Here is a 26,412-nt window from a genome sequence, read left to right on the forward strand (position 1 = left end):
AAGACAAATAGGGTAATCGGTTCTTGATATTAAATGAATTGAAAAGAGATAATTTAAAAATATTCAATGCATTCAATTCTATCTCATTAAATCCAACATTTAAGTTATTAACTTGCATTCATATCCATTGAATCATATATTTAAGTAATTTTTGTTTATTCTCATCATTAAGCTCTATTAATTAAATCCATACTTGTTAAATTAATAATTTCAATAACATAAAATCTTATACTTTTAAAATCTACCTAACAAAAATAGTGTTTTCATCTAGGTGGTGGTAAAGAATTAAATAATTTTAGGTCAAATGGGTTAATCCATGTTGCCATGATTAAATAATAAAATTAAAAATAGATAAAATGGAAAAAAATAGAAATTAAAAAATTGTGAACATTTTTAACATACATATTAAACAACAATAAATATGATAAATAAGAAATGTTTTTTATTAATGATGGAAATGGAATGTAAATTTAAAATCAATTGGAAATAAAAATGTTTTCCTATTCTCTCTCATTAAATCCTACATATAAGAAATATTTTTATTATCATTAAATTCTTGTAATTAAATACACAATATTAATTTTAATAGTATAAAAATAAATATTTTGAAAAATAATTTGAAAACAAAATCATTTTCTTCCCTCCCGGTGGTGGGCAAGTAATTTGACCATTTGGGGTCAAATGGATTAATAAATAATGTCACAATTAAATAATAAAAAATTAAAATAAATAACTATGAAACATAAGAAGTATTTTTATTAATGATGAAAATGAAATATGAAATTAAAAATCTACCAAGAAATTAAATGATGTCATAGTCAAATAATAAAATTTTTAATAATAGAAAATTCAAAGAATCATAAAAGTTAGAAAATAAAGAAAATTTTGGGCACATATCTAATGTTATATATTTATAAAAAAGTATTAAGTACATCTATAATATTGTGCATTCATTATATTAAACAAAAATAAGTTTTATACATAAGAAATAGTTTTATCAATGATGGAATTGCAATATAAAATTTAATGTCAACTTAGAAATCAAACAATTTTTTTAGATGGTGGGTTAGTGGTTTGAGTCAAATGATACAATAGACAAACAAAAATAATCAAATGTGATAAGTAAAAAAAATATTTTATATAATGTAAATGAAATATATTATTTAAAGGAAAAATTATAGCCTAAGTCAGTTGTATATTTAAAATTAGGTTGTAGGGTGCTCTAGAAATAAACAAAATTCTGACAACTAGATTTACATTTCAAATTATAAAATCCCCTACCATGTCATCGGAGGCTTATATGGTTGTTGCCAACATAGGACACTTAGTTCATGTTGGACACAACAAAAAACCTATACCGAAAATATGTTTTCATTTTCTCTCCCACTCCCTTTGTCTCTCGATCTCCCTTCCTTCTTTCTCACTCTAACAATCATCTCTCGATCTCCCAATCCCTCTATCTCTCCCACTCTCATCTTTAGTCTGTTGCCAAATCAAAACCTCTCTCTCTCTATTGTTCTCCCTCAATCTTCCTCATTCTTCTCCCTCACTCTCCCTCTCGATCAATATCTCCTTCTCCCTCAATCTCTATCATTCTCCAGTTATTATAAATTTCATAGCCAAGAGTTTTTTGTGAATTTCTGTCAAATTGGTGTAATGATTTTTGAACCATACCAAGTTGGTCTCCTGTTCTTTTATACGATCTGAGTAATACCATATAAGTGTGTAAGAAAAAAAAATCAAGAGAGGGAGCAGAAGAGAAATTGAGGGAGAACGATAGAAATTAAGGATATGTTTGGTTTGAAGGGAAAGGTAGGGAAACCTTTACAAACCTTGTATAGGTTTCCCTGCCTTCCCCTTCCTTTTCCTACTTTTTCCTTCAAACCAAACACAACCTAAGGGAAAATGAGAGATTGACCAAGAAAAAGAATGAGAAAGATTGAGGGAGAACGATAGGTAGAGAGAGAGAGAGAGAGAGAGAGAGAGAGAGAGAGAATGACAGAAATTGATATAGAGAACATAAATGTAGAAACCAAAAACCATTTTTATTTATTTTCAAATTACATATTCATTGAGCAAATAAAGATCATTGTAAGTGAGAGAGAGTTTGAGAGAGAGAGAGAGAGAGAGTAAAAACCCTTTTTTTTAGTTTCCAATCATCCAACATTAAAGGGCAATTTCAATATAAGCTTTTTGGTGTGTCCAACATGGATCAAGAGTCCCATGTTGGCAACAACCACATAAGCCTCTAATGACATGATGAGGGTTTTTACAATTTGAAATGTAGAGCCAGTTGTTAGGGTTTTGTTGTTTATGGACCAACTTGTAACCTAGTTTTAACTACACAGTCAACTCTGACTATAAATTTCCCTATTTTAAAACCAATCCAAAAGCAAAACTATTTTCTTATATAGATGGTGGGTTAATGATCCAACTTTTCAAAGAAACCCACGATGTTATAATTGAATAATAAATATTTAAGCTTACTTTTAATCATATTGTTACTTTTGTTAATTTTCAATTTCTATCTTAACTATAATATATCTAAAATTCAAGTAATTAGTATGAAGAAAAATTTTTCACGTGCAATGAATGTGCTTAATTACTAGTATATTCAATTATGAAACAATGAGCGAGTCACCCGCCTAACGTCCTGCCAAACGGGATATCGTGCAAATCAAAAGAGTGAGGCCCTGACTATCGAGAACCTCCAATGGCACCTTCAGCTTGGCAGTCCCTCACTGCCAACCTCTTCGCCTTCTGATCTTGAGGGGCATCTACCGACAATTTGGGTGTGGCCACCCTCCTCCCGGCCTCGGCAGATCCCTTCGCCCAAGGTGGCTCCTTCTCAATAGGCCTCCTCGAAGGCCCCTTAGTCAGGCCCTTCTTGGAACTCACCTTAGCCACTTGCATGAGCCTGTCCTTCAAGCCACAATCCATTTCTGCAACAAAGAAAGACTATGTTAGAGGAAAGACAAGGAAGACTAGGAAGGCAACATAACTAGTCGACAGCGGTAGTGCCCATATTGAGGAGGGCAAGGCTGAGGCCAACCCACACAAAGGCTTACTCTGTTATTAAGGGACCAACATGAATCGTCCCAGCTTGTCATGTCTGAGCCATCATAGTCGACTCCTCCTCGCTATTGTCTGATCTGATCCTCTTGGCTAGCGAGTCCGGTGTCCCCCAATCGAACCTGAGGGATCATGCCTCTTGACAATGAACAAAGAAGTATTTCTTCTTCCAATTATGGACGGATGACGGGTTGTCCGCTACTCTACCTCATCGGCCCTGGAAGTACCATAGACCGTCCGCATCGGGATGCTTCCTCAAGGCAAACAAACTCTGGAAGACTTTCAGAGTCACAGGTACACCTCGGAGGTGAGCCATCACCAACACAACCAGTATGGTCCTAACTGCATTCGGAGAAAGTTGACCGAGGGAGATATTGTAATAGTTGAGGATTTTAGGGACAAGAGGAGGCAAAGGGAAACAGAGGTTGAAATGGAGGTAATGCTCATGCACGCACACCTCCCCCTCGGTGGGCTGCAATGGCTGGTTACTAACAAGGGACTCTAACCCTATAGCCCCTCGGAATATGGTACATATCAGAAAGAGCCCTCACTCGCTCTTTGTCTAGATAACTATCAAAGTTGGAGCGGGGGAAACGCATCAGTGTCATGCCTCGGCCTTCGGATGTGGCCCGCTCCTTGGGAAGCACTAGGGCATTCCTTGTGGCTCCGGCTCCACCACTTTAGGAAGCACTAGGGCATTCCCCGTGGCATCACCCCTTGGCCACATGGAGACAATACTTTCATCGAGAGAATCCCTACCCCGTCGGTCGCGCTCGGCTCCTCCAGATAGGGGTGCCAACAGTATTCGAAAATCTGATTTCGAATTCGATATTCGACATAATCGAATCGAATTCGGATAATTTGAATATCTAATTGGTCGAATTCGGATATCCTATTCATACCGAATAGTTAATTGGATTCGAATTCGGATATGACTTGATTCGATTCAATAAATACCTAAATTCGACCGACTATTTAATTCTTATATATAATATATATATATATATAATTAAGTTATATAAATAAAATATATATTTATATACTTGATATCAATAAAATATTTATTTTATATATTTATTAATTATCTAAAATAATTAATTAATCGAATTCGAGTTGATTTAAATATCCAAATATTTAATCGGATTCGAATTCGGATATTAATTTTCAATATTTGTCGGATATCGAATCAAATTCAAATATCGGATTTTCTAATCGGATTAGAATTTGGATATTGCCTGATGCGATTTGAATTCGATCTGTTTACACCCCTACCTCCAGGGGTGGTCCTCTCCCTTAGTACCTGGACACCAGGTGCCCGAGGGGAGCTCTTGGATTCACAATTGTCACTCCTACTACCGGATGAAGGGCTAGTACTTTCATCGGGAGAATCCCTACCCCGCCAGTTGTGCTCGTCTCCTCTAGGGGCGGTCCTATGCCTCAGTACCTGGATGCCAGGTGCCTGAGGGGAGCTCTCAAATTCACTATTGTCACTCCTACTAGTGGACGAAGAGGAAGAGAAATTGCTAGTGTCACTCAAATCAAAGAGTTCATAGCTCTCAGGTCCAGAGTCCGAGTACGAGATGGCTTGAAGGAAGGAGTCATTTACCTAATGTCTGAGTGAGAAAAGAAAGCTTAAGGGATTGGATGGTTGGTACCTAAGGTCTCTGGGATCACAAGCAAAAACTCAAGGATCAAGCGAATGGTGAGGACTCGCTCAACCAACTCCCCTATTTAAAGGAAAATGTGTGACTCATATCACATTGATCCAATGGCCATGGAATCATCGACTTGATAGCCTGAACTGACACATTTCACATGGTCTTAACCTTAAGGAGACGATAAAACGTCGAAGGAACAAACCAGTTTACCTGTCGACTCCGGGTTAGGAGAGACCTAAACCAAGAGACCCTCCGCTTCGTCTCACGCATGGCCAGGATCAGTCGACACCGATGCCCATCCTGTGCATGGACCCGTGTTGGATGACGGCGACACCCGTACAGGGCATGGCCAAAGAACGCGAACACCTCACACCCGTGCCAGCCACGGTCCTGCATTCTCGGCCCATCGTGATCCACCAATGAGGCGAGAAGCAAACAAGGAAGCAATCGCCAAGACAAGTCCTCAACATCAGAGGCCGACGCTTCCACACAACTACATGATACTCTCTTCGACCAAAGCCAAGGTTTCTGTCCAATGCGCCATCTAACACCTCCACACAACAACATAGTACTCTCTTCGTCCAAGGCTGAGGTCTCCTCTGAGTACACCATTCAAATTCAGACACTATGGCCTCGAGAGTGAGGGGCAAGTCATGTAAGTGTACTTGGTAGGCCCTGGATCACGCCACATGGCATTGGCTAGATGGAATCCTGGCCACACATCTCTAACTGCCTCCAACCACTCCAAGGCAAGCTTAGCTATAAAAGGGGGTCCTTATCTCAAGTTAAAGAGACATTGACTCTCTTGCATTCAGAACCCGAAGAGAATTCTCCTTAGCTGTTAAGGACTAAGCTCTAAGCCCTCATCTCAAGCCTAGTCCGACCCCTCTTTGGCGCTTTGCTAACTTGATCGTTGGAGTCTCTGCCCCTAGGATAACTCCTGGGGCTTCTGATGTATACTCTTCTCTTTCTCATAGGTTTGAACCATCGGCCTCAAACACTGGCGACATTTGCTTATTGCCCTCGGTCCCACCTTTGGCAGCAACAGAAATAAAATCAACTTGTTTTTTCCTTTGAAAACAAAGACAGTTAAAAAACATGTTTTTGTTTTTAAAATGGTGTAAGGCTTCCAAAAAGAAATGAAAATAAAAACATGCACACCATTTTAACATGAAAAAACAAAAAAGTGATGCTGTAAAGGCATGATAGCGGAAAGTTCTTTGACCAATCAAAACCCCTTCCGGCCCCATATCACTTTTGATTAATCAATTTTATTATGCAGGTTGATTGGTTTTTTTTTTCTTTTTTCTTTTTGTCTTGCCGGCATCATATTCCCAACAAATGAGCAATTTCTATGATGGTCGAAGGGAACAATACCGAAATAACCCTGTCCAAAAATCCAACCCGGAAATGAATGTCCATGGGATCCATTTCCAGTTGCAATGGTCAAATTTTCATAGGCCCAGTCTTACTCTAGAACCACCTTTATATCATGCCTCGACATTTGGACCCTCAGTCCTAAATCATTGACTTTTCCTGAGTTGAGTTCAATTTGGGAAGAGTTTAAATATACAGATATAGATATATACAATACAAGTATATACAAAATAATACAAAATTTTACGTTCTATATTTGTATTTATACTCTTTTCAAACTGAACCTTGATAATTAGCCCACTGATTTAAAATTTGCTTAGACCTAAATGGTTGAATCGTTTAGTTTAGATGGTCAGTAAGTTGGATTCTGGTTTGGTTTAATTCTACAATCCATTGATTCCTCTGACTCTGGTGGTTAAAATGGTTGATGAATATATGCATTGGGTTAAGGTCCGGCCGGGATTTAGAAACGCCAGCTTAACCCAAGTTAGCCTGGCCCAGGTTGAATTCCCAATTCCCTACCCATTTCCATTTATTTATATGGGGGTTTTGGCCTCTTGGGTAATTCGTTGTATATAACGGAAAAAAAAAAAAAAAAACTATTGCAAATGAAATAAATCAGACCATTGGAACCCAACAATTGAACCATTAAAATATCATCATTCATCAACCGCTGGGTTATGGATCATGTGGACCAAAATCAAATGAGTTGGTCAGCCGATTCAGCCCCCGTCTTGGATAGTGGATTTTGAACAAGAGGGTATGGCGCAGAGTGTGGGCCCAAAACGTTATATTATTTTTAATTAAAAAAAAATTGGGATCCTTGCTTTGGTGCATAGGGTGCGAGAACTTGTCTGATTCATGTTGTTTGGCTTGAATTAAATTCATAGGGACTCTGACTATTTGACCGTAGCTTAAAGCTTTGACTAACACATGGGCTATTATTTGACTGTAGCTTAAAGCTTGGACTAACACATGGGCTATATGCTATATTGCTATATATATGATATGCCTTGCTAGGCTTGTACTAAAATATAAAAAAGCAAAAAAAAAAAAAAAAAGAAAAAACAAACTATAGGTCAATTATAGGGGAACGGGATGCCTCACATGCACATCCACCGTGCATTGTGAATATCTCCCCTGAAAAATAACTTATAAATATGGGTGATGTTCCCAATTGATGGTAAAATGTGCGTGCGGCACGTGTGAGGCGCCCTAGGTGAGAAGCGCCCCATAATTTGCTACCTTTCTCATGTTTTGAACCAGGTGGGTCCTACGTGAAAAGATGTTGCACATCGAATTAATAAATATGACAGGTGGCAAGTTAGGCCCCAGATCCAAGAAATTCAAACTTTAAGAAAGCGACATCAGGACAGGACTCAATAATAACGTACTAATGTACTATGAAACCGGAGCTCCTGTCACGAGGATACTTGCTGATCAACCGCACGTGTGCTTATAATATTTTGACGATGATATTTTGTTGACTGTTGTCTGTGCGAGGCTGTGAGCAGTGGATTCGCCCCATTTCTAATTATTGGGTAAAATATAAAATATTATAAAAACCTCCCCTCAAATTTCATATAATCATAAAAACGTCTCGTTAAGTTTCATTTTAATAAATACCTCCACTAAATTTATGAGAAATTCGACAAAAATCTCCCTTCCATCACCTTTCCAAACACAAAACATTAGATTGGTGCACCAGTATTTTTTCAAATACCTCCCTTCCATCACCTTTCCTCCTCTAATGATCGTCTTCAAAAGTTTTTGTTGAGTGAAAACAGGGTTATTTTAATAATTTTGTATGCAAAATAGTTTATAAAAGGGTAGAATGGGTATTTCATCTAGAAAGGGGATGGAAGAGACATTTTTGTCAAATTTTTCAAAAGCTCAAGGGAGGTATTTGTTAAATTGAAACTATTATGATTGTCAGAAAATTTAGGGGACCATTTTGCATTTTACCCATAATTTTTTATAAAAATTGGGTAAATTACAAATACCTCCTTGAACTATGGGATCATTGACAAATACCCCTAGAATTTATTTGTAACAAAGACCTCTAAATTTTCATTTGTGATGAATACTCCCTTTCATTAGAGTTACATAAATTAACTTTGAAAAAGATTCTCAATCAGCTGTTTAAAATTTTTAAATCCCCAAATTACCCTTTTCTTATTTATTTGAATCATGTATGATTTAATTAGTTTCTAAATATAACATTGAAGTCCTCTCGTTTTCTCTAATAGATCCTTACATATTTTTGCCTAGACTTAATATTCAAATGAAATGGTAGAGATTTCTGTCTAATAGATATAAATTTATGGTCTCATTCAGTTTTTCTTGATTTATAGGAGAAAAAGTAAATAATTTTTATATTTTAAGATGAAAAGAGGCATTCATGTTAGTGAAATGGGGGCATATTTTGTCAATTAGGGTTTAAAAGAAAAGGGCACGGAAAATAAAATAAAGGAAGTCTAGGTAGGTATTTTGATAATGTAATACATCCGATCATCTAACTTAACGTCCATGGGGAGGTACTTGATGTAAAGTGAAAGTTCAAGCAAACTTTTGTTGTAAATGAAAGTTCAAAGGGGCTATTTATCACTGATCCATAGTAAAGGCAGTCTTTGTAATTTACCCTAACCTAAAATATTTAAGGTCATAAATAATTAACTAATGAATAATGTTAGTCGCATGGATTAATAAAACCCGTCTTCCAAAACGATATCTTCAATCTTAAATATCTATTTTCCAAGTGTCTGAATGAGTGATGACATCACTCATTTATGAGCTTTCATTTTGTGGACCCTTCAATCAACCTTTTTTTAGATCGAATCTGCTCCTCACACTTGCCACCTCACTCGCGCCTCACACACATATCTTACCATGTATTGAGAGCATCTCTCGTACTTACAAATATTATTTACGAAGATGTTTTCAATGCACAGTGGATGTGCATGTGAGGCGCCCAAGTGTGAGGAGCAGATCCTGTTCCCCTTTTTTTACATTTGCTCTCCAATTATTTTGCACCATATGATCTTAATTGGAATGAGACTTTAAGAATTGGGATTTACTCCTCACAACCACATCCCAGCGTGCGGAGGGAACATCTTCCATGAATAATAACATACAAATACGGGAGATGTTCTTGATGTGTGACCAATACATACTATGAGATCGGTGTGGAGTATATCCGGATTTGGACTCTAATAGCAATTTCCATGAAGGGAAGATCGAAGAGAATACCAGATTTTGAAAGATTACCTTGACTATCAAACCCTAATTTCTCCCACCATCTCTTGCTTTCATAGTCTTATGCATGCGTTAGATAGTTCCTCTCTGTGCGATCAAATATATCAAGTCTTGAAATTTTATAACCACTTTAATCAAATCAAAATTTTATTGGATAAATTTCAATTTTAATCTTTTTCAATTCAAATTTCTCCCGTTGTTGGTTTTTTTTTTTTTAAATCAAGGTTTTTAAAAACGAACTGAAAACAGAACTGATCCAAGAACCAGTTTCTGGTTAAACGGTTCAACCGTCTGGGTCAAACAGTTCAGCCCATGACGTCATAAATAAATAAAAAAATAAAAAATACATATTTTCAATTTTGGGAACCACCCGATCTTCAGTCCTTCGAATCTGAAGGTATAAAGTTCAAAAAAAATATATTATAAATATCAACCATAACAAAGTATCAAGAATGAGAAATCAAATTGATTAGACTCCTCTTGGATGATCAAATTCAGATCTGATTGAGGTGTTGACCAACAGCTGAATGACCTCTTTAGAACACTCCGGGACGCATATGCAATAGCCAGTTCTACAGAGGATATGCAAATCAGTGATCCGTGCTTGAAATTCCTACTCAAAAACATGAGAGAAATTGTTCACAAAGTCACTTGTATATTGGACGAGTTCATCTACGAAGCTGTTGAACGACAAATTGTTGAGGAGGATGATGGTGAAAGTAAACAGATCTGCACCTCGAGGGCTGCAATCAGAAAGGTAGCTGCGAATACTTCTATTCTGTCAATGAGAAACAAATTTTACATCCCCATGAGATTCCTTCTGTCATAACTGGCATCATAAATGAGATGCATGAGATTCAGCAAAAGATGAACCACGATTGTGCGAGTTTAGTCTCATCCATTGGAAGGAATCTCACTGAAATTGGCGGTTCGCAAGGAAAACTTTGGAACCACCAATTTTGAGCCTGACATTCAATTGGGAACCCAAAAGTTTTACTTGTTTTTTTTTTTGAATTTTATACTTTCAAGCTCGAAGGACTGAAGGTCGGGTGGACTCTCACAAGCATGGGAGAATAGTGGGTAGGTATCACCGTTACTACAGGTAAGGTTGCGAAATCGCCGCTGCAAAATCGTCTGCCGTCGTTGCAAGTCAGTTGCCGGACCTGCTACTGCCATAACCCACAACTGTTACGATTGGATCTGCTGCAAAATCAACACTGGCTGCCGTAGATGAAGCTTACAGCCGTCACCGGTTGCCGTGAATCGCCCTGGGACACCATAGGTTGTGGCCGCCGCAGGTGATCGGTTGGGTGTGGCGGCTGAGAGGAGGGAAGGGTTAGAACAAAAATGAGGTTGTTCCAACTTCTGACCCTAAACGTAAGAGATGGGATTGGGGATGTGGGGGTCATTTTGTTTTCTGTTTTTTATTTTATTTAAATCCATGAAAATAAAAATGATAACCTGTGAACCGCTGCCCGGGTCAGCAGTTTTCTGACTTTTTCAATGAATTTTAAAGATTTACCGATTTATAGTATAATCGGACCGGGTTGAACGGTTATCGATTTTTCCGGTTTGATCATCTGGTCCGGTCTGATTTTGAAAACCATGGTTTGAACTGCACAACATTTTGATATGTCAATTTTTTTATCAATTCCCAATACAGTAAAACCAAATGCAACTTTCCCATTTCTGTGCTAACTTGTTGTAACTTGATCAAAACCCAACACCCCTTAATGCATGACAAACTACGTAAGGTTTGGCAGGAAGGGAAGGCTAATGATTGGCACGGTGTTGATAACACACATTTATGAATCGGCATGACCACACTAGGACAAGGTTTATTAGTGGCTAAACCGAGATAGCATGATTAGAAGGGACAATTTGGGAAATGACTAAGTATGCGAAGAGACTCTACGGGAAGGGTAGGTGCAATGAGAACATCTATTGAACCTCCTTTCCACCGTGTACAAAAGGACAAATAGGGAGGAAATGTTAGGGCAAAAGTAAAAAGTAATCAGGGGAGGGGGATCTTGTCTTAAAAGGTCTCTCCCGATGAAGATCAGGTCAAACCCGGTTCCATTCTTGGGATCATCATAGCCAATTTCCCTATTGTAGACGAACCAGGTCAAGTCACCCTTCTTCAACCCTGGTCTCAACCGGCCTCTCCACTTCTACCACACAATCAGAACTAGGATCCGACCCCCACATAACCTAAGTCCTCTATTTTCATCACCTCTAGTTATACATTTTTGGATTTTGGTCCTTAAATATGGGTGTTGTTGTATTTTATCATTCATCATAGCTGATAGTCCAACATTTATGCAAGTATATATTTTCGGTCTAATAAACGCTTGAAGATGAAAACCTTTAGATCAAAGGAGAAACCTTTTTGATTTCCGATATAACGTATTGGAATTGGGGGCCTTCAAAGGCGCGAAACCTTCAAATCCACCAGTAAGAGCTTAGACTGGCGTCTCCATTTTCGGTGGTTATTGGATAGAACCACCGAGAGAAATTGTGGCCAAAGGACTCCAATTGGGAAGCATTACTCCAGTGATGATGTCTTCATTGCTTACAATTTGTTTGTCACGTTAAAGATCGTGAGATAGAATTTGCAACCCGCCACGGTAGATTCAAGCGTTTTATTTACATCCAAAAGTTTTAATACTGGCCTCTTCCTTTACAAGGGCTTGGGATTGGCCATAAAATAATCAACAAATTTATATGCAAATGAATGAATCAAGAGAATTAGTGCACCTTTAAGTGTGAGAAAAATGTTTAATGAAATTGGGTAGATCAAAATTTGATCTGATTATTGATGGTGTGCAATCTGGTCACTCCTAACTGGCAGGGGGTCACACTCCAAGCTAGTGACGGACGGTACCTAAGAAAGAGAGAATGAAGGATTCCCGGGGAGCTCTCCCAGCGGAAACACTCCGACGCTTAAGTTAGAACTCTGAGAGAGAGAAGATGAAGAAAGCTAGAGTGCAGATAGCGCAAATGTCATTATCTTTGCTCTTTGGGGGTTGGAGCTCTTATATAACGGTGCTCTATCAAATCTGACATAACCGCTTCTGATTCTCTGTCGCCGTTACTTGCCAGGGCTGCGCAAGTTACTGTTGCAGGGTATGGCTCTGTCAAGCGGGGGACACCTCTCAGGTTTGGCAGGCACGACACCGCCTGGCGAGAGACGTGGGTGCAGGGCTCCAGGTTTGGTAGGTACGGTTGTCAGGGGAGATCTTCCTATGATTCGCTGAGTTGTCTTCCTGCGAGCTACCTTGCACCGAGCTACCCTATGCCAAGCTGCAGGTGCCATACTGAGGTGATTCTACCCGAGGTGGCCTACTTAGGTCTGAGTCAGAATAAATTTATTAGGAGGCACCCGAGCTCACCCCGAAGTGCCTTGAGCTCGGGAGATCCCTGTCTTGCAGTACCTTGGCTTGGGATGCCTGTGGAAGAATCTTAGCTCAGGGCTCCTTTCTGAGGAGGAGCTCGGGGGTTTCCTTTACTTGGGATGAGTTCGGGATAATCAGAGTGTCACTTGGTGCCGAGCTGCCACACTGGACCTTGGCGGACTGGTCACGCTAAGCTGTCACTTATGCTGAGTCACGCCCATGTGTCCCCCTATGATGAGGTCGGGGCAAATCACCCTCCATCAACTGCCCCCCACTCCTCGAGCCAGGGGTCCTGACCTGGTGCGAGGAGTTCATGATATGACAGGTGGATTTGGCCCGAAGTCAAGGCTGCCTTGTCAGAATTCACTGGTCGGACCAATTCGTCGTTTGGATCAACCAAGAATAACCCGAATCGCGTATAGTTCATGCGCGGACGTGACACGATTTATAGACTCTGCAGACGTCAAAAAACACGCTAAACCGATTTCACCTCGAGGGTCGTGCAACCGGTTTTCTTGAGGGCTGTTAGATTGTCTTGATCTCAACCGTTTAATCTCGAGCATACCGGCTATAAATAGGGGGGGACCCCCGTCATTTCCTCCGCCATAAGCTCACTAGCACTCGTCTTGAGGTCGCGCTCAAGGTCTTCAGCTCGGGTTCTCCAATTCATCTCCTTTTCTGTCTGGTTGCGTTTTCTTGGGTGAGTGCCCCTAGTTCCCTCTTTCAGTTCGTTTCTAGTTTTTCAACTTCAACTTCGTAGCTAGTCTCCTTTAGCCCATTTCTCAGTCCGTAGCTATGTCAAACCATAGCTTCGACCGTCAATTAGACGGGCCCGAGGTGGGTGCCCCAGCTCCAGCGGATAGTCTCCTAGATGAGCCCGAGGTGGGTACCTCGGCTCAAGTAGGTGCCTCTGAAGCACATTCCACCTACGAGGTGCATAAGACCTCGGGTAACCTGACATCCACTTCTAATCGAGGTCGGACACCAGAAAAGTTTGGTCCTTCTACCATGACGGTAGACAGGCTTAGTAGCTTGATAGCCCGGTACAACCTTCCTACGGAGTACACCTACCATCTTCCCGCGGGCAACTTTCCCTGGGAGCACAGTCGCGATGAGATCGTGATTTTCGGGGAACAGCTCGTGGCTGGGCTCCGCCTTCCACTGCACCCTCTCATTGTTGAAGTGTTGAATCACTTCGATGTAACCATAGATCAACTCCACCCAAACTCTGTTCGGAACGTGGTCGATACAATTTCCCCCTGTTTCGACTACGCCCTTCCTCTTGATCTTCACATTTTTTCTTCCATCTTATCAATAAAGAAGAATGCATCTAGCGTTCTCCCTGAGCACAAGCGGACCTACTACCTATCCCCCCGCCTAGGCTTCAAGTTCTTACACAAACTTCCTAGTAAAGTCCCGTTCCGAAAATGGGACTACTTTGTAGTTCGTAACACTGTGGGGTGGCCCTTCCCTACTCACTGGAGGGTGGACATTCAAGACTCCGGCATTAGGCTGGGCAAGAAAACAAGAGAGGTACTTCAATCTTGGGCGGAGCTTGGCTTCGACTGCAAGGACTACCTCGCCGAGAACAAGCTTATCGAGGTCGGCCTGAGTCCCGATAGGTCGCCTTGTGTAGTTAGTATTTTTCTTTGTAGCCAGTTTCTACTTCTTGGTAGTATTATTGACGTCGAACTCTGTTGCAGGTCCTATGGAGCGATTCAGGGCAAAAAACCTCTTCGGGAAGATGAAGCAGCAGTTTCCACCACTGCAGCCAAGCCAACAGTAGGTTCCACCTCATCACACAGGCCAGTACCAAGGATAGAACTAGAACCAAAATCAGCACAGAGCCCCTTAGAATGTCTGTTGATCTCCTCATCGAGGTGAGGGGACCTCGCAGGACGAACGGACAACACACTCCCCTAGTTTCTCAAAGGGGGAACCCGAAGGATAGGCCCGAAGTCAGCCAGCCTGAAAGGAACAGTCAGCAGGAGACCTGTTCATGGGTCGGGTGGCCCGACGGGCCGGCCCGGCCTGACCCGACCCTCGGACGGGCTTGAACAAGTATATAGGCCCGCGGGCTTAACCTCGGGCCAAAAATCCCGGCCCGCAATAAATTCGAGCTGGGCTCGGGATTTGTCAAAATAGCCCGGCCCGAGCCCGGCCCGGCTCGACCTATAAGTAAACCTAAAAACCCTAGTTGAATATCCCTCTTTTTTTCACCTCTTTCCCTTCTTCTTCCAACCGAATTCTTCTTCTCCACATCCTCTTTCCCTTCTTTATATTCTTTTTTTACTATAAATAAATTTTGAATTTATATATATTTTTAATGTAAATAAATTCTGATTTATATTGATTATTGAATAGGGAAAATTTATAATTTTTTATTAGGTTGGGCTTCGGGCTCGGGCTCAGACTTCGGGCTTTTTATTAGGGTCGGGCTCGGGCCCAAGTTGTAGGCCCGTTGGTCGGGCCGGGCTCGGGCTCGGGCCTAACATATTTCTGTTAATGAAGAGTAAAGGCCCGGCCCGGCCCGGCCCATGAACAAGTCTAGTCAGCAGCAACTTTCACAGCAGGAGAACATTGGATCACGATGCAATGATCGTCATCATGGGGCCCAAGGTGTGGGCTTAAGATGAGACCCCTCGATACCCTGCAATAGCCAACACCGGTGTCGAGACCAAGAAGAAGCAGCAAGAAGGAACCTTGATCCACCTCGCGACAATGTTCGGGAGCAAGAGAGAACCGGAATTGAAGTGCCTGACCATACAGGTGTCAGCAACACCAACACCAAGCCAGTAAAGAAGCAACAACGGCGGCATCACAAGACTCGTTGAGTCTAAACCAGGAACAGCTTGCCAGCGAAGAATAACCAACCGTTGGAACAGAGCAAGGAAAGGGAAGAGGTAAGCTTGGTGGCTACATGAGCGGCTCTAGCTTTATTGAGTCGGCAATCCCCCCGGTCACCCGAGCTTCTCGCGGTCCCAATGTCGAAGGATTTCAAGGTACCGCCGTTAGATAAGTACGACGGATCCTACGACCCCAGCGATCATGTAGACGTGTTCTAGTCTCAAATGCATCTCGTTGGGGCAAACGAAGCATGTATATGTGTGGCTTTCTCCACCACTTTTAAAGGATTAGCCCGGGCTTTGTACAAGAACCTCATGCCAGGCTCCATTAGAAGTTGGGGACAGTTCATGGACATGTTCATAGCCCACTTCATCACTAGTAAGAAGTACTCGAAGTCCCTAGAAAGCCTTCTGAATGTGGTGCAGAGGGAAGGAAGTCGATCCAAAGTTACATCAAGCGTTTCAATGAAATGTGCTTACAAATATCAGAGCTTGATCCAGTTGTACGCCTTACTGCAGCTCAGAAAGGAGTCACACATAAGGAGTTCGGGTGGTACGTTGGAGTGAACCGGCCGAAGACTATCACAAAGTTTCTCGCGTTAGCCAAGAGATTCATAAGCATCGAAGATGGGCCTGGTTAGAAACAGGAAAACCAACAAGGTGAGAAGAGAAAGAGAGAAGAAGAAGGCACAAGCAACATCAAACACAAAAGGAAGAAGAGCAAGTCACCAAGGAGAAGAAGTAAGTCACCTCGCTCACGGAGTAAGTCCCCCTCCCGAAGCTATAGGTCAGGTTGGCGATCTAGGATCCCTCCTGTTGAAAGAACTAACTACACTCCCCTCAACGCAAAGCGAGGAGAGATCCTGAGGGAAATTAAGGACTCCTCCTTCGTCAAATAGCCACCCAAGTTATGGGGAGACCCAACGACCAGAAACCCGAATGTGTACTATCACTTTCATCAGGACCATGGCCACAACACGAAGAACTGTCGAAACCTCTGCAACGAAATCGAAGAGCTCATTCACTACGGATACCTGAAGAACTACATCTTGCATGAAGAGAAAGGATTGGGAGACCAACAGGGAGACCAACAAGGAGATCGGAGGAGAGATGCTCTAGAGTCAAGCAGACTGAACGAACAGCCACCTCGACAGCTACCAGAAGAAAGACCGATCCGCTGGGTCATCAACATGATCTTCGATGGGTCCATAGTGGTGGAGTATACTACAACAGCAGGGAAGACCTCAGTTAGAGAACTAAAGCATGAAGCAAAAAACTCACCGAAATGACCTTGGATAGAAGAGTCTATCTATTTCACCGAGGATGATGCGTGTGGGATACAATACTCTCATGACGATGCTATTGTAGTGAAGCTCATCATCAATGACTTTGAAGTGAAGCGGATTGTGGTAGACTTAGACAGTTCTGCCGACATCTTGTTTAAACGGACTTTTGATAGGCTACAACTGAAGCAAAGTGACTTGGAGCCAGCAGACACACCCATCGTAGGATTTAGTGGTGAAGAAGTTAGACCCCTTGGTCGGGTCACGGTACCAGTAGAGGTAGGAACGTGTTTGAACATAATGCGATTCAAGCATACGTTTCCGGTGGTCGCAACTTTGTCCCCCTACAATGTGATCGTAGGTCGGCCCATCCAGCACGTCTTACATATAATAGTATCGACATACTATCTAGCGATGAAGTTCCCGACAGATTACGGAGTAGGAGTTGTACAAGGCGATCAACTCGAGACCTAGAAGTGCTACGTGGTTGCTCTGAAAGGAAAGTCGAAACTGGAAGAAGTTGTCGAGCTAGAGCAACTAGTGGACTACACTAAGGAGCGAGTAGCCCCGATGGATGGAACAGTCCACATACCAGTTTTTGAGACCGAACTAACTAAGACTCTCCATATCGGTGCCCTGATAAGCGAACTGCTCTGAACACAACTGGTAAGTTTCCTACTTAATAATTTAGATGTTTTTGCCTGGTTCACAACAGAAATGCTCAACATCGACCCTAGTGTGATTACTCATAAGATAAATGTGCACTCTTTAGTCAGGCCAGTTAGACAAAGAAAACACAACCTCGCCCCGGAGCGGTGGAGGCTAGTCGATGAGGAGGTTGGGAAGCTCCTTGCCGCAGATTTCGTTAGGGAGGTCAATTACTTGACCTGGGTCGCCAACCCTGTGTTGGTAAAGAAGGCCAACAGCAAGTGGCACATGTGCGTCGGCTACACTGACCTGAACAGAGCCTACCCAAAGGACTACTTCCCCCTTCCTAAAATAAACCGCCTGGTAGATGTGACCTTGGGGCACGAGTTGCTGAGCTTCATGGATACTTACTCTGGCTTCAACCAGGTTAGGATGGACATAACCGACCAGGATAAGACTGCCTTTGTAACTGAACTCAAGTTGTATTGTTATAAAGTCATGCCCTTTGGTTTGAATAACGCTAAAGCAACTTTCCAGTGACTTGAAAATAAAATTTTTGAACATTTGATTGGAAATAAAATATAGTGTTATGTTGACGGCATGGTCGTGAAGACCCAATTTTCCAATTCTTTAATTGATGACTTAAATGTGGTTTTTCAAATTCTAAGGAAATTTAATATGAAACTTAACCCGAATAAGTGTGTCTTCGGGGTCATGTTGGGCAAGTTCCTCGATTACATAGTGATCCGACATGGCATCGAAGCTAATCCAGATAGAATTAAGGCCATATTAGATATGAGACCACCCCAAAAAATAAAGGAGGTTCAAAGACTCATTGGTCGAGTAGTTGCTCTCAGTTGGTTTATGTCCAAATCGGTGGGTCGGTGCCTACCTTTCTTTAAGGCGATAAAGAAGAACGAAGACTTTGCATGGACTGAAGAGTTTCAGCTCGAGTTCGATGAGCCAAAAAGGTACCTAAGTGCTGCCTTGGTTTTGTCCCGACCTGAGGAAGGAGACGAACTAAAGTTGTACCTCTCCGCGAGTGATGAGGTGGTTAGCTCGGTACTAATTAGAGAAGCAGACTGGGTCCAACAATCAGTCTACTATGTAAGTAAAGTTTTGCAGGACACGGAAACTAGATATCCTGACATTGAGAAACTAGCGTACGCGCTAATAGTAGCAGCCCGGAAACTACATCCCTACTTTCAAGCCCACACCATTGTCGTCCTCACCAATAGACCTCTCAGACACATTTTGCTTAAGCCCGTTGTATTAGGGAGGTTGACGAAGTGGTCCATCGAACTAAGTGAATATGATATTCGGTTCGAGCCACGTCCAACGATCAAAGTCCAAGTCTTTGTGGACTTTGTAGAAGAGTGTACGTTCAGCACGCCGGCCCCTAAATTGATAGAGCCCGCTAATGCGTTGAAGGCATCAACAAGCACGGCACTGGTGCCAGGTAGGATGGGACCAACCTAGGACGAGGAGCCCTGGATCCTCCACATAGACGGCTCGTCTAACCAGCGAGGAAGTAGTGATGGACTGATATTGTACGACCCAAGCGAGGTGAAGCTAGAGTACGCTCTTCGGTTCGGATTCGAGGCATCCAACAATGAGGCAAAATATGAGGCACTAATTGTCGGGCTAAACTTGGCGAAAGAAATGGGTGTGAAACACCTTGTTGTGTGCAGTGACTCTCAGCTCGTAGTAAACCAAGTCAACGGTGATTATGAGGCTCACGATTCAACCATGACAGCTTACCTGGCCAAGGTTATAGAAATCCTACCAGGTTTTCTCTCTTGCTTCATCAAGCAGATTCTGAGATCCAAGAACACTTAGGCCGACGCCCTATCACGATTAGCAAGTACCAACGGCAACACAATGCAGAAGAGGTTGCTCCCGTGTTGCAAGTGGAACCAAGCTGGATTAACCTATTCGTTGATTATTTGCTCAATAGGACCGTACTAGCAGAACACAATGTAGGTCAGAGGGTAGAATGTCAGTCAACTCGGTACATCCTTGTCGACGGATGATTGTACCAGAGGTCCTTTATGCTCCCCTACCTACGTTGCTTGCGACCTTCAGAAGCCGAACTTGTACTTCGCAACATCGATGAAGGACTATGCGAAGGAAACTTGGGAGGTAGAGCGCTCGCCCAAAAAGCACTAAGACAAGGTTACTACTGGTCCACCATGAAGGCAGACGCACTCGAGTTCATAAAAAACTATGACAAATGCCAGAGGCATGCCAACATCCTCCGTTAACCTACTGCCGCTCTGAAGTACCTGACCAGCCCATAGCCCTTTGCACAGTGGGGAATCGACATTCTCGGCCCATTCCTACCAACAACTGGACAAAGGAAGTTCTTAGTCATAACAATGGACTACTTTACCAAGTGGGTGGAGGCCGAGCCAATGGTGAACATTACAACCCGGAACATCCAAAACTTCTTTTGGAAGAACATTGTGTGTCATTTCGGACTATCCAAGATGTTGATCTTAGACAACGGGAAGTAGTTCGAAGACATCAAGTTCCAAAATTGGTGTGCCGAGATGAGGATTCAACAAAACTTCACTTCGGTGGTACACCCGCAGGTGAACGGATAGGCTAAAGTGACGAACAGGGCTATTCTCTACGAACTGAAAACTCGCTTAGCGCGAGCTAAAGGGTTGTGGGAGAACAAGTTGCCCAGTGTCCTTTGGGCCTATAGAACGACCATCAAGACTATGACTAGTGAAACACCCTTTAAACTCACGTATGGAACAGAGGCCGAAATCCCGGCGGAGACCAAAGTACCAACATTGCAACTCAAGGCATACAACCAAGAGGCGAATGACGACGAGCTATGGACTAACTTGTATCTAATTGAAGAAGTGCGCAACTTGGCCTATATCCAGAATGCAGCTTACTAGCAGCGAGTAGCTCGGAATTACAATGCCCAGGTCAGGAAACGACAATTTCGAGTCGGTGACCTGGTGCTCCGTAAGGTAATGGTACCTGAGCCCGGCGTGGGTAAGCTCAGACCAAATTGGGAAGGTCTATACCGAGTGAGATGAGTGTTTGGTGAAGGCAGATACGAGCTCGAGACTATGGAAGGAAAACAAGTGCCTCGAGCTTGGAACATTGACAACTTGAGAAGATATTATTTATGAGCTCACGACTCCAACACAACCAAAAATTTACTAAGTCCACTAGACCACCAAGCTGGTCAAAAGGACGTCGAACTGGAAAGAGGACTATAAGTCACTCCCAAAGCCTAAGGGCTATGGTGTCGAGCTGACAAAAGACCTCAGCACAATACAAGACACAGTCGCCTCTTCGGCATGGGCAGACAAGTCCTAGTTGCCTCCTCAGCATAGGTGTGCTAAGACCTAGTTGCCTCTTCGGCATGGGCAACCTAAGACCTAATCGCTTCGGCATGGGTGAATAAAATAGAACGTGTGCAGACAGGTCAGGCATATACCCTATATGTCTGTTCACTTCGGCGTACAACAAGATCGGGTAGTTCCTACTCGGGCCTAGCTTGTCAGCTCGACACTTCGAGAGTAGTCCATACGTAGAAATTTTTGCACAATAAGGAGTTTTGAAACTATTGTATTGCATTAATAAAGTGAAGTTCAAAGTACGAAAAAAGGGGAAAAGGAAGAGACTACAACCACTCAACCGAGCTCAGAGGCTCAAGACATCAAGTATGTATGGGGTGTCCCAGAAAAGAGGCAGATAGACGTCAGTCGATTTGGGGCACCTCGTCTCCAACAGTGGCATCAGCAAGAGGGACAATCTCCATGTGGTCCTCGGCGGTAGCATCTCCATCTCCCTCCTCTGTTGTCTCTTCGTCGAGAAGGTCATCGCCACTCTCCTCCTCGGAGTCCAAGTCGTTAGCAACCTCCCCGGCCATCTCCTCGGTAACCCAGGATGTGGTGATAGTGCTGAGGTCAAGCTCGAGGAACTCATGCCGTGCCAGCCAACTACTGACTTTGAAGCCCTTGCGATAGACAGCCGTGTTGGTCTCTATCAACAGGTTGTGTTGCTCCTTCGAAGACTTGAACTCATTGATGGCCTGAACCTTGGCGTCCTCGATCACACTGTCGAAGATCTCCGTGTGCTACTTCACGAGATCCTCGAGGTTGTCCTTTTTTCTCTGGAGGGCCTCCCTTTCTTCCATGAGCTTCTTCTTCTCCTCCCTTAGCAGAACGATCAACTCCTTCTGAGCTCGTGCGTCCTTCTCCAACTTATGAATCTCGCGACGAGCTAAGTTTAGTTCGTTTTGAACATTCCGAGGGGTCTCCTTAGCCTAGAGAGCCCGCTTCAGTTGCACCTCATATTAGAAAGCAAGAGCATGAATTGCGGAGTTCACTTGCCAAGAAAGAAATAAAATCTAAGTACCAAGAAAGAACAATAAGGAGTACAACCCAAGGATCAGATGCATACCACCATACAGTGAGGTTCAAAGGCCGGTTATGGAGCGGATCGAAGAGATGTCAAGGTTCAAAGACTGGTTATAGTCGTGGAAAAGGGAGATGGTACCTACAATATTGTGGATCGAGTTGGGATGGGGCTGATCTATGGTGATGTCGAAGAATTTGACAACCTCGACTATGAAAGGGTGAAGTGGGAAACTCAGCCCAGCTACGAGCTGCTCCTCGAAGACCAAGATCTCGTTAGGACCGTGATCACAAGGAAACCTTCCTAAGGGAATGTTGTACACTAGATTGTCGGGCAGTTTAAACCGAGCTACCAAGGATAGAAGCCTGTCAGCCATCATCATAGATGGGCCAAAGTTGTTCGATCCCTGACCCTAGCATGAAGTGGAGGCCCCCTTGATAGAGGCCTTGCGTTCTTAACAAGGTGAATCCACCTAGAACGGGTTGGAGTCAACATCCTGCGCTGAGGTATCCACCTCGACAGGGTGAGGCTCTATGGGCCCACCTCAGCCCTAGCGGACTCGCCACTTTCATAAAAAAGGCTATCTAAACTAATGCTAGACATACCGAGCTAGAGGAATAAGACAACGGGAATTGGAAACAAGGAAAGGCGAACTCACCAAGAAGACTGAAGAAAGTGAAGAGACCTCGGATGCAAAGGCAATTGACACTGACCTAGAAGACTAAAGTGCGACCTCAACAACTCCAGCACATGATATATGACGAGAAAAGTGGGCCCCTCAGGCCCTATTTATAGCCACCGCGATTGGGATCCAACAGTCGGGATGAACACGATCCAATGACTCCCATGAAAACTGGCTACTTGCCTCCCAAAATCAAAATCGGTTGAGTGTGTGTTTTGACATCAGCGAAGTTTATAAACGGTGTGGCATCCGAATGTACCCGGTATGCGATCTCGGTTCTCGCTAGTAGAGCAAAACGGGTCATAAAGGTCTGACCAAAGAGCCTCCCTCCGAACCGCCTAGAAGTTGTGCCAAATGCCCCTGGGCTTGCCATGAACTCCCCGCACTAGGTCAGAACCCTCGGCACGGGGAGTGGGGGGCAATTGATGTGGGGTGATTTGGCCCGACCTAGTATGCAAGGGACATGTGGATGCGACCCGCCAGCTAAGTGATAGATCGGCATATGAAATCACATCAACAGAGCGGGGGACCTCGGGCACTCGGTCACTCTAGAGCTCAGAATACCTTGGTACCCACTTGCGCCAAGGTTCCAAGTAACCAAACTCAGAAGCTCAACAGTTGTCTCCAAACTTCTTGGGATCACACCGTGTGACCGTAACCTTATCCTCATCCCGCTCGAATTGGAGGGGAACAATAAACCTCATTAATTAATGTGTTACTCTCCTACTAAAGTGAAATGGATCTGTACGTCGCATAACGTGAATTCTGGGAATGTTTCGCAAGACCTACGACAGTCCAGCTATATAAGGTCATCAACCCCCAAGACCCAGGTGCGCGCGATTATTTGCTCACTAGCATTCTAGCACTTAAGCTTTCAGTTCGCAATCACAATACAGTACTGACTTAAGCATCGGAGTGAACTCACCGGGTTAGCCACCCCAGGTTCTCTGATCCTCTGTCTTACAGCTTAGTCCAGCTTGCCACATGACTAAGGTCCAGGTCATCTTCCAACTAGGAGCTTCCAGATCGTGCACCATATATATATATATATATATATATAAGTGTGTATATGTATGTATATGTATGCATATATATCTATAAGTGTGAATGTAGTGTGAAACTTTTTTGGATTAAAATTACCCTCTATTTCTTTGTTTGTGAAAGGGTATAAAAAGTCATTTTATTATTGCTTTTAATGCCATATTTAATGTCTATTAAAATGATCACGTTTGTGTATTTAATCCATCTCTAATTGTAAGAATTGAAAATATAACTTCAATTTTTTTTTCCACCTCATTTAATCCCCTCTCATTAAGTCTTATACTCAAGGTATTAAATCCCATTTTCTTTTTCCTTTTTTTTTTGTTTGATATAACCAGATGGGGCTACACAAGGCGGGGGTAGCATGTCCCCACAAAATCACTATAACAAATAAAAGCAAAAGGCCAAGGAAGCTTATAGAGATTAAATGAAACAAAACCTAGGTCAAATGACTAGGCTTCATGGCCTCTGTGAGCCAACCAATTACCGGCTTGACTCGCTTCGCGGTAAACGTGTCTGTAGGTGATACCTTTCTCACATTTCTCCCATTTTCTCTTATTAAATCATATATTTTCAAGTTATTTTTCACTAACAAATGCTACTAATTAGATTTATATCAATATTTTTAACAATATAAACCCATATATTTTAAAAATGACTCAAAAACAAAACCATTCTTGATCTAAGTGGTGGCTAAGGATTTCAACCATCCGAATCAGATTAATTAACCTATGAAGTCATAGTTAGGTAATAAAACTTTTAAAATAGAAAAAAATATAGAAAATTACAAAAAATTTAGAAAAATTAGACACATTTATGATATTTTTATTAATTAAATTAAAAATCAGTGTAATAAACAATAATTATTTTTATTGATAATGAAAATGAAATACATAATTTAGAACTAACAAAAAATGAAATAAAAAAATTAATAATAGATAGTTTAACTTTTGGATTAATTTTGTTAACCTTTTATGCCATAAATAAATAATAAAATATAATAAAATATAAAAATACAAAAATGAAAAAAAATACATAAAATTTGCAAAAAAAAAACATTCAGACACATATATAATATCATGTATTTATCATAATAAACAAAAAGTATGTGTGACATATTAGAATTATTTTTACACACAAAAATACAAAAAATTATAGAAAAAATTGAACACGTCTATAATTCTATATTTAAACTACTATTAAAAATATGACTAAGATTGTGGAACTTTCTTTTGACTAAAATCAAGGTTTTAAAAATTGATTGGGAAATGGAACCACTTTGGCTTTTGGTTTCTGGGTCAACTGTTCAACCATTAGGAATAATTGAACAAAATTATAAGATATGAATGTTTCTTTTTTCATTTTTTATTTCCTAATTTTTATTTTAAAATAAAAAAAATGGAATTAGTTTGAAAGCAACCTGAAAACCATTAATTGAGTGTACATTTTAACAGTTAAACCATCTGGCTCAATGGTTTTTTTTTTTTTTTTTGTAAAATAGCGGTTCAATGCCAAAACGGAACCAATGACCTAAGTGGTTCTCTGGCCAAACGGTTTTGCTGTCCATTTTGGTCTGTTTTTTAAAACAATGACTAAAAGTCTCGTTCTTGAATTTAGTATCTTTCTAATTATAAGATTTAAATTATAATTTAAGCTACTACTTTTCACTTCATTCAATTTCCTCTACTTAAATCTCGCATTTTTTGATAAATGAACAAAAGAAAAAAAAGATTAAACCCTACAAAAAGAAGAGTCTGGCCAAGCAAGTAAACTTATCAATGATACTTGAAACTTCATAATTCAATCTGATTATGACATATTTGGATGAGTTGTTTATGTAATCAAATTTGGATTTTGCAACCTATATTTTGTTAATAATAAAAAACAAAAAATAAAAAATACATAAAGTTTATAGAAAATTTTGTATATACAAAAACTAAAATGCCCTTATTTATTATTTAGTCCATCTCTCATTATGAAGGTTAAAAATATAATTTTAATTAATGCTTTTTACCTAATTTAATGCCCTCTCATTAACTCTTGTACTTAAGGTATTAACTCTCATTCTCTCTTATTAAATCTCATATTTAAGTTACTTTTTCATTAAAAATGTTAGACAATGTATGCCCTTAGATGCAATTAGATTGATGTATACGAACATTTATTTGTAAATGAAAAAAAAATACATTATTGTTTTATGTTTATATTGATATATTTTTTATATATTACCCCTTAAATTGGACACTTAAGAGACTTGTGTTAGTTTAAAATGTTCTCAATCATTGGATAGAATTAGAGAGTTTATCTTGGCAAGGCTGACACTAGTGTGGTGCCAAATAGTTGGAGCATCTTGGCTCAGTTGCTAGGGTTAGACTCTAAGCACAGGTAGTGGGTGTTTGGAAGAAACACTGAATGTAGACCAATTTCCAGTTATATCCTAGACCTTGGAGATGGATGAGAAAAATTGGAAAACTACACATAACCCCTTATTTGGTTATGATATTGTAATAAGTAGGGGACTTGACTGCTTTTGATGTTCCAACTAATGAGATCCATCAAGGGTCAAATATCTGGGCATGTTGGGGCAATTTGGGAAATTACTTGAGTGGGTGATCATAATCGAATTGACCCCTTTGTTGGACAAAGTGAATATAAGGATTTACACTATCTCTAATGGAAACCTAAACTGTCGGTAGTGGATTTCACATGTGTTTGAAATCTGGTTTTGCAAAATATATTTATATATTATATTATTATTTTATAAAAAAT

This window comes from Nelumbo nucifera, chromosome 4 (assembly GCF_055504915.1).
Source record: "Nelumbo nucifera cultivar China Antique chromosome 4, China Antique-T2T, whole genome shotgun sequence".
NCBI lineage: Eukaryota > Viridiplantae > Streptophyta > Magnoliopsida > Proteales > Nelumbonaceae > Nelumbo > Nelumbo nucifera.